General features: G+C 46.5%; 1 long non-coding RNA gene and 1 other non-coding gene across 3 annotated transcripts in view; one reads left to right on the forward strand and one right to left on the reverse strand.

Annotated features, from left to right (window-relative positions):
- Positions 1 to 14,353, reverse strand: part of LOC150009794 (uncharacterized) — a 32,014-nt gene extending 17,661 nt beyond the window's left edge. Inside the window, exons 1-2 of one of the 2 annotated variants that reach the window (XR_016511203.1) lie at positions 14,197 to 14,353; positions 3,248 to 3,309 (exon numbers count right to left, since the gene is read on the reverse strand). This is a non-coding gene — a long non-coding RNA (uncharacterized LOC150009794). The remainder of the gene's footprint in view (positions 1 to 3,247; positions 3,310 to 14,196) is intronic. The other variant, XR_016511202.1, reaches the window with a different exon arrangement.
- A 107-nt stretch (positions 14,354 to 14,460) lies between these two features.
- On the forward strand, positions 14,461 to 14,542 carry TRNAL-UAG (transfer RNA leucine (anticodon UAG)). Its single transcript has one exon. It is a non-coding gene; the product is annotated as a tRNA-Leu (tRNA).
- Positions 14,543 to 15,447: the final 905 nt, after the last annotated feature.

Here is a 15,447-nt window from a genome sequence, read left to right on the forward strand (position 1 = left end):
GAATGAGCTGGAGCAAATCCAAGTTTCTGCTGTTGACCCTCTGCCTCCTTCCACACTCCTCTCAGTGTCCTGGCACCTGGACACAGTCCTGCCCAAAGCTGGACAACTTCTTTAGGGGATCAGATCAGCATCAGAAAAAAGGCATAAGGAAACCCTTCCCCAGTGACACAGCTCAGCCAGAACACCTCAAGGGGAACGCCACAGCCAACAAGCCCCATTCACACCCCCAGACCTTGGAAAGAGCTTACTGGATCCCATTCTCTTAAAACTGGGGGAGGGGGACAGAAAGGAGATGCTCTGTCTGCAGTCACTCAGGGGCCCAGGCTCCATCAGACTGGTGACTCTGCCCTCCTCCATGCCCAAACAGTCCTCTCAACTGTGCTGGTAAAGGGGGTAGAGGCACAAGTTTTTAGGGTCAAAGTTTGTAAGGGGCACAAACTGTTTCTGCTCCACATTGCATCAGCCAAACTCAGTCACAGTGGCCCACTGAACTGTAAGGGAGCCTGGGAAATTCATCTGGGTAATACCCCAGGAAGAAGAGAACATGGATAGTGGTGACCAATAGCTGTCTGCCAGATAATGCACTCAAGATGTTTAAAAATCAAATCAGTGATGTATCCTTAATCAGCCAAAATAGTACTGTACTGTCACACACAGCACAAAAGAAAAAAATGGTTAATCATATAGGCAGTACACAATAGATTATACATACAAAGACCATTTCAACATCAGCAGGCCTGAATTCCTGCCTCTCCCACCCCCTGCAGAGGATAAGAACTTGAGACTCCATCTTATCCACCCACTTTGAGAAGGGGACTGAGAGGAATGGGGGATGGCAATCCCAACCATGTTATATCTGAATTCACGTTATCAAGACGTTTTACTGTATTTGTGGAATTCATACATGAACACAGGAATGGCTCTAAGGTGCTGTGAAGGCTATAGAGAAGAAAACCTGCATACCTCTCTTTCTAAACCCCTACCTTCCTCCACTGGAAGGCATCCTCCAGGAAGCCCTCTCCACCAACGCTACCCTGCAATCCCCCCACCCCCACCACACATCAAGTATTATCAGGTTCCACCTGCTTGCTCTGCAGTGCCCCCTTTACTTTGTCCATATTGCTAATTAAGAGTCTGCTGTTGGCCACCCAGGGCCTCAGTGTTTTCCTCTGTAGTCATCAGGGGAGTGCACTATGTTACTCCACTTCCTGGCTGAGCGGTCCCAAGGCCACCAGAGCCCAGGGCCAAGGCCCCAGATGTCAGGCTCGCATCCCACGCAAGCTCACATCACACTAGGGGCATAGACCAAACTAGGCCAGGGCTTACCTGGGAGGCCCCGCCCCGACGCCTCCACTTGCATATTTATGATCAGCCCTTCGGCTCCTGAGTCAACCAAACCTGCCAACACCCGACTCTCGCAGCAAAGGCTAGTCTACCCTATCCTCAAAGTTCCCGGAATTCTGGCGTCTTGTTCAGGGCTGGGGTGGAGGATGTGGCTCCAGGCCCTTCAGGGGACAGAACCGCAGCACTGTTCCGGTCCTCTGCGGGTCCCGAAGCGCCCTGGGCGAAGGCCCCAAGCTGCCAACCCCAGTCCTTCGCATGCCAAGTCTTTTTCCAATAGACACCGCAGTTAACCTGCGCGGATCATCCATTTTACAGAAGCCAACACTGAGCCCGAGTTTAACTAGAGAACTGCCTACAACACTCTCCTTCTGCGCCGCCTAGGGCCCTACTTACTTCCAAGCTCCAAACTCAGTGAGCTCTGGGAGTCAGCCGCACCGGGGCGCGCACTCATGCAATGGCGGAGCCCGCACCCATTCACACCAACCAGCCGCTGGCTGCCACACCTCCCTCCCTCAGGGGGACAGAAGCGTGGCCGCTGCCCACGGCTGCGAGGATCCAGAAGGGGTGGCAGAGGCTTCTAGCCCAGTGCTCCAGGGTGCAGGGCGGGCTGCCCCCCCCACCCCCCCCACCCCCCAGTGCCGGGGAGCGGAAAAAGGGGCGCGCGGGCCGGAGCTCCGGGGAGGAAGCGGGGACCGCTCCGAGCAGATGGAGCGATAGAAGGGCGCGGGGGCCACTGGAACAATCCTGGGGCACGAGGAACTCACAGGGATGCTAGAAGAATCCGGGGCGATGGGGAGCGTGCCAGGGCGCGATTGTGGGCGACCGTCCACAGAGCCGAAACAGCTGTGCTGCGCTGTGTGTAGGCATCGGGTCCGTCCACAGCAGAGCTCAGGCTGGGGAGGGGTGCGGCCAGACTGGTGCACCGCGCAGCGTTCACGTGGCCACCGCAGCCTCGGCTGTCCGTCAGCGTGCCAGCAACCGTCTCCCAGCTCCAGCGAGATAACCAGCGCTGAGCTGATGACTGCCCCGCCTGCTGAATACGCCGCCTTCGGATGTAACGTACAAAGGTGGTAGGGACACCGTTCCAGGGGGTAATTCCAGAGGAGGCAGCCAACTCCTCCCCGCTCACCCACCTGCCTTCACATTCTCTGCTGTCTGCCTAGTATTTCAGTACTTTCCAAAATCACTAGTAATCCCATTTCAGTGTTTGTAGAAATTTCTATGTATAAGGTTAGAATATTTTTATTATAGGAAATTGCTTGATTATTTTTCTGATTTCTGCTTCGTAAAAACATGACAGTTGCAGTTACTTGTGTCATTATTTGATTCGGCGGCGGCGGCAGCCGTCCGTCTCGAGAGACGATGGTGTAGCTTCTTAAGAGTCTATCTGCACCGCCAAAAATGGCTGTGCAGTCCGACTCGGGAGTGACACGGTATCTGTCTCCTCCCGTGTTGAATCGACATCTTGCGATGACGCTGGAGTGTCCTCTCCAGTGAAGCTGAAGCTACAGAGCCTGGGCAGGGTGATATGGAGGGTCTGCTGTTGCCCATGCAGCAGACCCCCCCTCTCTTCGCAGCTGAAGGGTCCAAGGGAAAGACGGAGTCGATACAGCTTGGCTTCAGGTGTGCCGCAGGAGTTGCCGGTGTTGACTACAACGTCAAACCGCCTTAGGGACTCCGGCTCCGGATTTTCTGTCGGGGTTTACTCCCTTAGCCTTTCCCCTGAAGAGGTATGCCGCAAGGCAGCGGAGGTTTTTTGGAGTCAGAGTTTTCCTTCTCTGATGTGCCCTGACTGGAAGATCGAACCAGCGACACTTAGCTCGCAGGCCGACGCTCAATCCACTGAGCCAAACCAGCCAGGGTACATTATTTGATTAATGTAATTAAATATTATGTTCCTTACCTGTCTAGGGCGTTGCTGTATTCTTACCTCTTAGAACAGGCCTGGCATAATAAAATAAATACCTGTGGAATGAATGGATAAATATGGAAAGGTATAAAGAAGAAAAGGGAATACAACTAATGATAACTACTGTGAGGATTTTGATAGTATATCCTTCCAGATAGTTTTCTAGTGAAATTTTAGAAATTTCACAAATATTATAGTAATAATAATGGGGATATTTATTGAGCAATTTATCTCATTTCATTGTCACGACAGCCCTATGAAGGAGGTTCCATTAACTCTGTTTTACATATCACAGAACTGAGGCTTATAGAAATAGATTTGCCCAAAAGATTTCTAAGGCAAAGGGCATGCATACTTCAGGGCTGTGCTACTCTGTGTTGTAAAAGGGGAGAGGAATTTGAAGGATCTCACAGGTGAGAGGGAGGGAGGAGAAAGGGAAAGGCTTCCAGTAGGGCAGCGATTTTCAACCAGTGTGCTGCAAGAATTTTTAAAACATGCACTATCTATTTAGTCTGGGGCACTGACCTCTTTTTCCTTAGATTGCCAAATAAAAAAAAATGACAACAACCAAAATAGCCTTTTGGTGTGAATGCCCTGTCTTGAACCATAACTATATAGGCCATATAACAGATTTGCATCTTATTGGTCATGTGGCATAATAAGGCTGTGTCTGGTTAATTCTTGGTACCAGAAATCCTTATATAGGCACCTACCTGAAAAGTCACTTTGGAGAAAAAAAGAATAGTGCAAATCAATCAAAAGTACACCTTTTTTAGGTCAGATCAGCAAAAAATATATATTTTGGTGTGCCACAGAATTTTAGTTTATGTGTGCCATGAGAAGGAAAAGGTTGAAAATCGCTGCAGAAGAGCAATGGAGATGTTTAAATAGTTTGCTAACCTCACTCCCTATGCCCCAAAGAGTTTTAGTCAAAGACGCCTTGGGCTGGAATAGTGTAGGACCAAATTCTCCCATGGAACAAGAGGGAGTGCTGAGGCTTTGTGAAGGTGAGCCCCAGGCAAACACAGAGACCACCAATGCAGCAGACCAGGGACAGAGGGACATTGACATCTGGGTATGTGTGTGGATATGCAGTTGACCCTTGAACAACACGGGTTTGACCTGTACTATTTTTGATCTGTGGTTGGAAATTCGTGGATGTGGAGAGTCAGCTGTATGCACTGAGCCACACCATTTTATACTGGAGACTTGAACATCTGTGGATTTGGGTATCCGAGAGTGTCTTGGAAGGCAGAGTCCAAGGAACAACTTAAGTTTGGGGGAAGTCAAAAGCTATATGTGGATTTTTAAAAAATCCTCACCCAAGGATATGTTTATTGATTTTAGAGAGAGGGGAAAGGAGAGGGGGAGAGAGAGAGAGAGAGAGAGAAACATCATGTTAAAGAGAAATATCTATTGGTTGCCTCCTGTATGCACCCTGACTGAGGATCAAACCCTCAGCCATTTTTTAAATTTTTATAAAATTATATTTTATCAATTTTGCTATTACAGCTGTCCTGATTTTTCCCATTTGCCCTCAGCCCCCGACCCCCACCACCTAGCATCCCCCACTCCCTCAGGCACTCCCCACATAATTGTTCATGTCCATTGGCCATGCGTGTAAGTTCTTTGGCTACTCCAATTCCTATATTGTACTTTACATCCCCATGACTATTTTGTAACTACCTATTTGTTCTTAATCCCCTCAACTCTTCAGCCATCCTCGCATACCCCCTCTCCCCTCTGGCAACCATCAAAGCACTCTCCGTTTCCATGATTCTGTCTCTGTTCTTCTTGTTTGCTTAGTTTATTTTTTAGATTCAATTGTTGATAGATAGGTATGTACAGTATTGCCATTTTATTGTTCACAGTTTTGATCTTCTTCTTCTTCTTAAACAAGTCCCTTTAACATTTCATATAATAATGGTTTAAGCCATGGCTGGTGTGGTTCAGTTAACTGAGTACCGATCTGTGAACCAAACTGTCGCTGGTTCAATTCCCAGTCAGAGCACATGCCTGTGTTGCAGGCCAGGTCCCCAGACAACCACGCATTGATGTTTCTCTCCCTCTCTTCCTCCCTCCTTTTCCTTCTCTCTAAAAATAAAAAAAGTCATTTAAAAAATGGTTTGGTGATGATGAACTCCTTTAATTTTTTCTTGTCTGATAAGCTCTTTATCTGCCCTTCAAATCTAAATGATAAGCTTTGCTGGGTAGAGCAATCTTGACTGTAGGTCCCTGCTTTTCATGACTGAATATTTCTTGCCAATCCCTTCTAGCCTGCAAAGTTTCTTTTGAGAGATCAGCTGACAGTCTTATGGGAACTCCCCTGTAGGTAACTAACTTCTTTTCTCTTGCTACTTCTAAGATTCTCTCTTTAGCTTTAACCTTTGGCATTTCAATTATGATGTGTCTTGGAGTGAGCCTCTTTGAATCCATCTTGTTTGGGACTCTTTATGCTTCCAGTACTTCCATGCCTATTTCCTTCACCAAATTAGGGAGGTTTTCTTTCATTGTTCTTTCAAATAGATTTCCAAGTTCTTGCTCTTTCTCTTCTCCTTCTGGCATCCCTATGATGGGAATGTTGGAACTCCTGAAGTTGCCCCAGAGGATGCTTATACTATCTTTGTACTTTTTGTTTCTTCTTTTTTCTTGATGTTCTGGTTGTTTGTGTTTTGCTCCTTATGTTGCAAATCCTTGATTTGAATCTTGGCATCATCCACTCTACTGCTGTTTCCCTGTAAATTGTTCTTTATTTCAATTAGTATATCCTTCATTTCTGACTGGATCTTTTTTATGCTGCTGAGGTCCTTACTAAGATCCTTGAGCATCATTATAACCAGTGCTTTGAACTCTGCATCTGAGAGATTGCTTATCTCCATTTCATTTAGCTCTTTTTTCTGGAGTTTTGATCTGTTCTTTCTTTTGGGCCATGCTTCTTTGTCTCCTCATTTTGGCAGCCTCCCTGTGTTTGCTTCTATGTATTAGGTAGAGCTGCTTTGACTCCGTGTCTTGGTAGTGAGGTCTGATGTAGTAGATGTCCTGTAGGGTCCAGTGGCACAGCCTCCCCTATCACCGAAGCTGGGTACTCAAGGTGCACCCTCTGTATGGGATGAGTACACCCTCTTCTTGTAGTTGAGCCTTGGTTGCTGTTGGTAGATCAATGGGAGGGATTTACCCAAGCCAGTCAGCTGCACAGACTGGCTGTGACCACTTACCACCAATCTCCACCCTCCATGGAGGATCAGCTGTGCAGGGGCAGGGTGGTCGTGCTCTGATGTGGTCTGTGGCTGTCCACTGGGTGTGCTGGCCCTGGTGTTTCCCAGGTGATGCAGGCCAAGGTCAGCCCCCACCTGTGTTATGACCAGACCCACCCTTTCTGGGCTATAAAGCAATCTGAGATGGCTGCCACTTGTGCTGGGCATGGAGATTTCCAGAGGAAGCCAAGCTGTGAATCTAGGCTGGCTGCTGCTAGTGCCAGGCCTGTGGCTCACTAAAGCTGGCTGTTGCTTGTTAGAGAGGATTTAGGAAGTTGTGAAGCATGAGCCAGACCAGCCATTCATATAGAAAAGCAGCTTGGATGGGCTCTTAAGTTGAGTGGGATGGAGTTTCTGGGGATCTCCAAGGCAGGTCAAACAGTGTTAGCTAAGTATCAGTTTGCCGGCTCTCTGGGGGGAGGGTTTAGGAAAGGGACAATGGCCTCTGCTCATCTTGATGCTAGACACTTCAGTTTCTCCCTGTATACCACTGGTGTCTTTCAAGCTGCTACCCCTCTTCTGGAGCTCAGAGGGAGTGAGTCTGAGTAGGTGAGTCCATGTGTGGATTCTGTAAGAGGAACTGCTTGGGGCTCCAGCAGTTTCTTCCACTGACATAATCCCCACTGTTTTTTGCAGCCAGACATTGTGGGGACTTATCTTCCTGGTACTGGAATCCTAGCTGGGGGGGGCTGGTGTGGTGTTGCGACTCCTCGCTCCCGAGAAATCCCTCCTGAATTTTTTATCCACTACACATGGATAAGGGACCAGCCTGTTCCTTGTCTGTACCCCTCCTACCTATCTGGATGGATGTGGTTTCTTTTAATTCTGTAGTTGTCAGACTTCCATTCAACTTGATTTCTGACAGTTCTGAGTGATGGTTATTCTATATTTTAGTTGTAATTTTGATGTGGTTGTGCAAAAAGGCAAGCTGTGTCTGCCTATGCCGCTGTTTTGACCATAAGCTCCCTTATTCCACTTTGCCTTCTACCATTTTAGTGCATGGTATGATGCTCCAATCAACTGAGCCACCCAGCCAGGGCAGTTTTATGGAGATTTTAAACCACTTTGCAGTTGGTGCCCCAAACCCATATCATTCAAGGGTCAACTGTATTTACATATTTCTTAACAAGAGTGGACCTCTATCTATTGCTCATTGTCCCCTTCACCACTAGGTTGTAGATACATTTCTCTGATGAAGAGTCACCTGTAATTTGCAATGCCTGCTCTGACATGCCTTTTTGGGGATGCAGAAAAAGATGATATTTACAGAGCATTCACTCTGTGCCAAGCATTGTTGTAACTGCTTCATGAGCATTATCTCTTTTAATTCTCATCACAATTCTTATTTTCCCGACTTCATACACAGGGAAATGAATGTAGGTCAAGTGACTTTCCCAAAATGGCAGAGCCAGGATTTGACCCATGTTTGGGTATATATTGGCCCCTCCAGTGTCCTGTCCCTAAGTCTAGACTCTTTAGTTTTGAGGCCCCTGAAAATACAGATTACTTTGGGAGAGCAAAGTCCTTCAGCTTACCACTGTTATGGCCTCTGCAGAGAGTAGGTTCAAGTTTATGAGGCATGGGGTGGGGGCCAATAAATATATAGGCATCATCTTAGTAGGTGGTGGGATAAATGAAAAAGAATGTTCCTGAATACCATCATTGAGTGTTTTACCCTTTGGTCTGGTCAAGTTTTGAAAAATGTAAGACCTAGAAGATATTATTTTGGTTTGAAGTGTTGGCTCTTTTGTCACCTTAAAAAACTCCTCTAGTTTTTGGAAAAACACAGAATTGTACCTGAAATTCTGACCATAGGAAAGTCAGGCAGAAACAAAGAGTCTGAGTTAATCTGTCCAAGCCCAAAGCCAGAGGAAAAACAAATAAACAAACAAACAAAATCCAATATGTAAACAGACTGAACAACTTATAGCTCTGTAACCATGGGCAACTTCTCTGAGCCTCTGTAATTTTTGTCTGACCAGCAAGTGTCCTCTTTCTTTGCACAGGCATCTTCATTTGTCTTCAGGGAACCATCCCCCACCCCATTCTCAGTTAATGGGAACAGCCCTCCCTATCCCCCTGGCTTCAAGAATAGACCCATGACCAGACCTGGCCAATCAGCATATTCCACCCCTTTACCCCACTGATTGGTTCTGAGATAAGCATGTGACCCAATCCAGGCCAATGAGACATTAACCTGGGTCTTTTATAGCAGCTATATAAAACAGAATCTCTCTTTTCCAGAGTGTTGTTGAGCTGGAAGAATGTAAGCCTAAGGTTTCTGGACATTCATTCTTATGGCAAATATTTTTGTGCTCCTATTGTGTGGCAAGTATTGTGCTAGGAGTTGGGGGAAAGGGAAAACAAAAGTTTCTCACAGCCATTATTCCATACTGTTATAAACTGAGAAGTGTGCTATGAGTGAAAAGCACAAGCCCTGGATGCTTTGGCTCAGTGGATTGAGCATTGGCCTGCGAGCCAAGTGTCGCTGGTTCGATTCCCAGTCAGGGCACATTACTAGGTTGCATGTCAGGTCCCCATTTGGGGGCATGAGTGAGAGGCAACCACACAGTGATGTTTCTCTCCCTCTCTTTCTCCTTTCCCCTCTCTCTAAAAGTAAAATAAACAAATAAGTTATTTAGAAAAAAAAAGAAAAGAAAAGCACAGGGGGCAATGAGGGATTATAAAGGCAAACCTGGTTAAGAAGGCTTCTGTGAATAAATGACATTTGAGTTGAGCTCAGAGGGAGGGGTAGACATCACTTCCAGTAGCTTTAGGAACACAGGTATCCTGGGTGGGTCAGCAAGGAGGTGTAGATCAGATCATTCTCCTTTAACCACCATACAAAGTTGTTTATTGAATAATTTTGGGGGTAACAAAAGAGAATTAAATATAGGAGGGAAACAAACTGTTTCCTCAATGTTACAGTGTTCAAGAGGAAAAATAAACCCTTCACAGGGGACCCTTTGTTGGCACACTCCAGTTCTAAGCCTTTCTCTCCTGTCCTGAAGCCTGCCCTTTCATCTCTCACAATGACAAACATCACCTCTTCAAGTCCTACCACAAAAATCCCTCTCCCTACCCATATGGATTTGGGTTTTCTCCCTTTCTCCTTCACCAGAGTAATCCATGGGACTCAGCCCACAGGATGCAAAAGATATCATCAAGAAAGTGAAAAGATGACTTCTGGACAAGATGGAGGCTTAGATAGACATGCTGCATCTCCCTCCACAACTAAGGAGGAATACAACTACCTCAAAACTAGAGACAACCAGAAGTTCCAGAAAATAGAGCTGCATGGAAGTCCAACAAAGATATAAAGAAGATATACTCATCCAGACAGGTAGGTGGGGTGGAGAGGACCCAGTGTGGTGGAGGCAGCAGCAGTGATGGTGACTGTGGCAGGCTGGCGGAAAGTGCAGTCACACATTTTAAGAAGTTGGAAGGGACACCTGGGAAAGATTCCCAGCCCCAGACCAGACTGCGCAGCTCATGGTCCCAGTGCCAGGGAAAATAAAGTCTCATTGATTCTGACTGTGCAAACCAGTGAGGGTTGGGGTGGAGGAAGAAACTGCCGGTCTCTCAGCAGAGTCCACTTGTTTAAAGGGCCCCCACAGTCCTAGAACATCTGCAAACCAACCTACTCTGGGAACAACAGCCAGGGCAACAGCTAGAGCCTTGCAGAAGCTATGACATGACCACTCTTGTCTTTTGGTGTCAGATAAAATTTCCCAGGCCAAGAGACAAGACAAAGAGGCTGACAATTCCATCACTACATTAAGAGTTTATTAAGCACGTCTGGCCAAGATGGAGGCCTAGACTGACAAGCTCCATCTCTCTCCACAACTAAGAAGGAATACAACTACTGCAAAACTAAAATAACCAGAAGTTCCGGAAAATAAAGCTACATGGAAGTCCAACGTATGAAGTTATAAACAAGTGGTGCTCGTCCGGATGGGCAGGAGGGGTGAAGTTGGGGTGGAGAGGTCAAGCTGTGCTGGCGGGGCGGCAGCACCAGTGACCAGCGGCGGGACAGCGGTAAGCAAAGACACCAATATTTAAGGGGAGGCAAGAAGCACATGGGGAACACCCCTAGCTGCAGACCGAACCCTTTAGCTTGTGATTCCAACACCAGGGAAGGCAGACCCCCATTGCCTCGGACTGTGAGGCCCAGAGGGTGTGGGGACGGAGGAGGAGGCTCCCAGTCTCTCAGCGGAGAGTGAATAGCAGGAATCCATCTTGGACCCCAGCCCCCACACAAAGTGCCACAGTGTGGTGAGAAGCATCACCCAGTAGTGACGAGTGCACGGGGCTCTGCCCCTATAGTGTAGGAGGTGTGACAGCCCCACCCAGGAAGCAAAAACTGCCAGGATGGCAGGGATAATGATAGAGATCCCAATCACGCAGCTGACCAGAAAGCAAATACATGAATTAATGGACGAATAGACAGATAACCTATCTGAGGCTCAGTTCAGAGCTATAAGACAGCTTACAGAAATAACAGCGGGACTTAATCAAGACGGGGAAGGAATGAAGACTAGTCCTGCTGAAATGAATGAAAACACATACGAAACAAGTGGTGAGGGAAAGAAAATCAGGGGTCAAATCAATAAATGGGAACATAGGGTAGGAACAAACAGTCAGCCAGTGCACTGAAAGAGGAAACAAAAAGTGAGGAAAATGAGAAGACACTCAGAAACCTCTGGGACAACTATATGAGAGCAAACATCTGAATTATAGGGTTGCCAGAAGGTGGAAAAGAAGAACTAGAAATTGAAAAATTATGTGAAAAAATAATGAAGCAGAACTTCCCTACTTGGGGAAGGAAATAGACTTACATGTCCAGGAAGCACAGAGAGTTCCAAATAAACTGGACCCAGAGAGAACCACACCAAGACACATTATAATCAAACTGTCAAAAATTAAAGATAAAGAGAGAATCTTAAAAGCAGCAAGAGAGAAGAAGAGACGTATGTACAAAGGGGTCCCAATTAGACTATCAGCTGATTTCTCAAAGGAGACTTTACAGGCAAGAAGGGACTGGCAAGAAATTTTCAAAGTAATGAAAATCAAAAACCTACAGCCACGATTACTCTATCCAGAGAAGCTGTTATTCAGAATAGGAGGGCAGAGAAAGTGCTTCCAGAATAAAGTAAAACTGAAGGAATTCATTAGATTCAAACCACTGTTATATGAGATGGTAAAGGGATTTGTTTAGAAGGAGGATCAAAACTATGAACATTAAAATGAAAAGTGTATCACAACAACCAACAACAGAAGCTAGGGAATCAGAACAAAGGCAAACTAAGTAGGCAACAAGAATGGAAAAAGAATTATAGGTATGGGGAACATTTTTGGGGGAGGTCAGCGGGGAGGGGGAAGGGGGGAAAGGGAGGGAGATGGTCCAGGAATTAAGAAGCATAGTAGGAGGGAGTGGAGTAGACAGGAAGATGTTGAGAAAAACTATATGCACAATCAATGGGCATGGACTCGGGTTGGGAGGGGGACTACTGGAGGGAGGGGGAGTCACTAGGTGGAGGGTTAGGGTGACTGGGAGCAAATGGTCTGACTACTGGAGAATGCTTTAAGTAACTGTGGGGGGATTACCTAGAGAGGTCTCTGCGTCCTTCTTGTGGCCACAGTGGGTGATCATCCTGAAGATCAGACCAGTCTGGCCATGTCCAGATTCAAGTTCAGTGAGTTCTTCTGTTGGGTAGCTCCAAAGAATAAATTTACTTCTGATTTTTTCTAATTCCACATAGCAAGAGGGAGTGGCCTTAACCAAGGATACAAAACCACTAGTTCCAGGAATAGTCTTGCTGCCAACACTATACTGGGTCCTGGGGATATAGCATTGGATGAATCAAGACACCATTACTGGCCCTCCTAGAGTTGACATTCTAGCAGAGGCAAGTATCATCCCAGGAGAGACTCATGCTTGAGGCAGGGGGTTGGGGAGATTTATGTGGAATGCCACCCAGTGATTGGTTCCCCTGTAAGAACTCTCACGGTGATCATGCTGAGGTACTGAGAGGGTGTGGACACCCAGGTCCCTGTAGACCCCACCATAACCCCCTCCATATGTACAAGGATCTGTTTAAGTGCATGACACACATTACCACATTTAATCCACTATGATGTGGCCATGTGGCCAGAATAGTGCCTGACACATTGTAGGTGTTCAAGAAATATTTGCACAGTAAATTTAATTCTCACATCAAATTGTGTGAGGTGGGTACTATTATCATCACCCCATTATCGGGATAAGTGACAGGTCCAGAGAGGTAGCTTTCTTAAGGTCACAGAGCTAGTTAAGGCTAAGGCTGTGTGATTTTGGTGTGGGTGGGTTTACCCACTCTATTGGTTTCCTAGTGCTGCTATAATATAGCACCACAAATTTAGTGGATTAAAACAACAGTTATCTTACAGTTCTGGAGGTCAGCAGTTCTAAAATCAAGCTGTCAGGCACCCTGTGTTCCTTTACAGGGGCTCTAGGGAAGAATTATATCCTTTAGTGTTTCCAGCTTCTAGAGGCTGCCTACATTCTTTGACTTGTGGCTTCACCATTCTGACCTCTGTTTCTGTCTTCACACCTCCTTCTCTAATTCCTGCCTCTCTCTTATAAGGGCCCTTGCGATTACACTAGGCCTACCTGGATAAGTCAGGATAATCTCCCCATCTCAAGATCCTTAATTTAATCATATCTGTAAAGTCTCTTTTGTCACATAAAGTAACATAGTCACAGGTTCTAGGAAATTGGATGTGTACGTCTTGGTTGGTGGGGGGCATTATTCAGCCAATTACATCCACTTACCTATCTTTACTGTGCTGGATTTCTGTTTGTGATTTTCCTTAAATATGCACAGGAATGGATAAGTGTACGTGTAATTATAATTAGAAAACAGCCCTGGCTGGTTTGCTCAGTGGATTGAGTGCAGTCCTGTGGATCAAAGGGTTGCTGGTTGATTCTGGCTCAGGGCACATGCCTTTGTTGTGGGCCAGGTCCTGTGTTGGGGGCATGTGGGAGGCAACCAACTGATGTTTCTCTCTCTCTCTTTCTCCCTCCTTTCTCCTCTTTTTAAAAATAAATAAAGTTAAAAAAAAGAAAACAAGTAGACTAAAAGGAATTGCAACTCCTGGGGCAAGAGGAAGGGGAATAGAACTTGGGGATGTCAAAGTTGACTTGACTCATCTCAGTGTTCATTTGTTATTAGAAAATATTTAAAGCAAATATACACAATGTCAAGCACATCTGGGTGGCGGAAAATAGAGGTTTGCTGTGTATTTACTGTATGATGTATTTGCTCTGTATTTACTGCATTAAAAAACCACACTGAAACAGTCAACGCAGGAGAGACCCGCTTCTGCCTGAACAGCTGAGACCAGTTACTGGCTTCTCTGGGTGCGTTTCTCTCAGTAAGATGATGGAGGGGCCCGCACGTGCCAGTAATCTACAACCTTCAGTGATTTCACTGCCTGGACCTGTGGTTCTTACACTGCGGGGCCAAGGGGCAGGGACCAGACCACCGGGCCACGCAGGGCTGCAGGGCTGATCCAGGAGGTAAGAGTAGGGAGCCCGTGGGACAGGGCCCCCCTCAAGCCGGCCGGGAAGAGCGGCGGCGATGTACCGCCGCCAGGTGGCCGGGCGCAGTATATACCACATTTAAGGAAGATTAAATGCACACATACCTGAGAATTAAACATTGATGTTTAACGTTGAGGAACTCCTCTTACCTTTTTAGCGCTGTGTTCTGACAGTAGTTGCTGCTGTGGATAATGAGAGAACTATGACTCCGAGACACAGAGAGAAACCCGGCGAATAACATCTTGAGAGGCCTTGAAGAGCCCGGCGACACTGGACATGCGCACACCCACAGGGGCGGGATTTGTAGATCACGTACTGCCGCGTCATTAAACTAATATAGTCACAATGGAAAGGGCAGGCAAGCGGGAGGTAGCGTGGCCGAGTGGTCTAAGGCGCTGGATTTAGGCTCCAGTCATTTCGATGGCGTGGGTTCGAATCCCACCGCTGCCATACCGTTGTTGGCTTATTCTTTTCCATCCTTCAGCCCATTCTATCCTTTTTTCCTAATCTCCTAATTAATTTCTCTTCTCCCAATTACTCTTCTCCTAATTTCTCTTCCCCTAATCTGCTTCCTAGGGCTCATTTATTTATTTATTTATTTTTGGTTTAATGGAATTGAGGGGGAGGGGTGGGAACGAAGAAACTGCAGCACACACCACAGGCCCTCTCACTCCCTAGCCTAGTACACAGACTCACCAATCCTGCTACCTAAATAAGAAGGAAAACACTTCCTATTTCCAGGAGAAAGCATCTAAGATCTTTTGAAAAGTTCCCAACAGTCATTTAATGCTTTGAGGCCTGAGGCCACAGGGAGTGGGCCTCTTAACCCAACAAGTACAAGTTAGGTGGGGGTGATTTTAATCACGACCTGAGTTAAGGAGGGTCCCTTTCTCGCTAGCTCTTTGTACTTTGGAGTACTCCACTGACTCCAGACCTCCTTGGCAGAAACCTGCCAGGTGTCCCTGGGAGTCAGGGTGGAAGGCTAGGGTATCAGGGGCCTGTCCCACATGGGGGTTATTAACTTTAAGGTCCAAGCTTCATAGATCCACCTCCTTCTTGGTCTTCAGTCTTGGTTTAGGGGCCCCTCATTTATTTATTCATTCAACAACTACTTATGAAGAATCTACTATGGGCCAGAAACCAAGCTTACCATGAGGCTATAGAACAAACAAGGCAGATACATCTTTGCACTCATAGAGTTTATAGACATTGTAATCTCATTAATTATACCTCTGAGGAGTGTTATGCAGTGCATTATGCTAACCTTGCCCAGGGTCAATGGAAGAAGTAATATTTAGTTGGGACTTGAAACTGAGAGATTAGCCAAGTAAAGGGGAGAAAGAGGGTTCCTGGTG

The sequence above is a fragment of the Furipterus horrens genome, unplaced genomic scaffold, assembly GCF_987537825.1.
Source record: "Furipterus horrens unplaced genomic scaffold, mFurHor1.1.pri manual_scaffold_5, whole genome shotgun sequence".
NCBI classification, from domain to species: Eukaryota; Metazoa; Chordata; class Mammalia; order Chiroptera; family Furipteridae; genus Furipterus; species Furipterus horrens.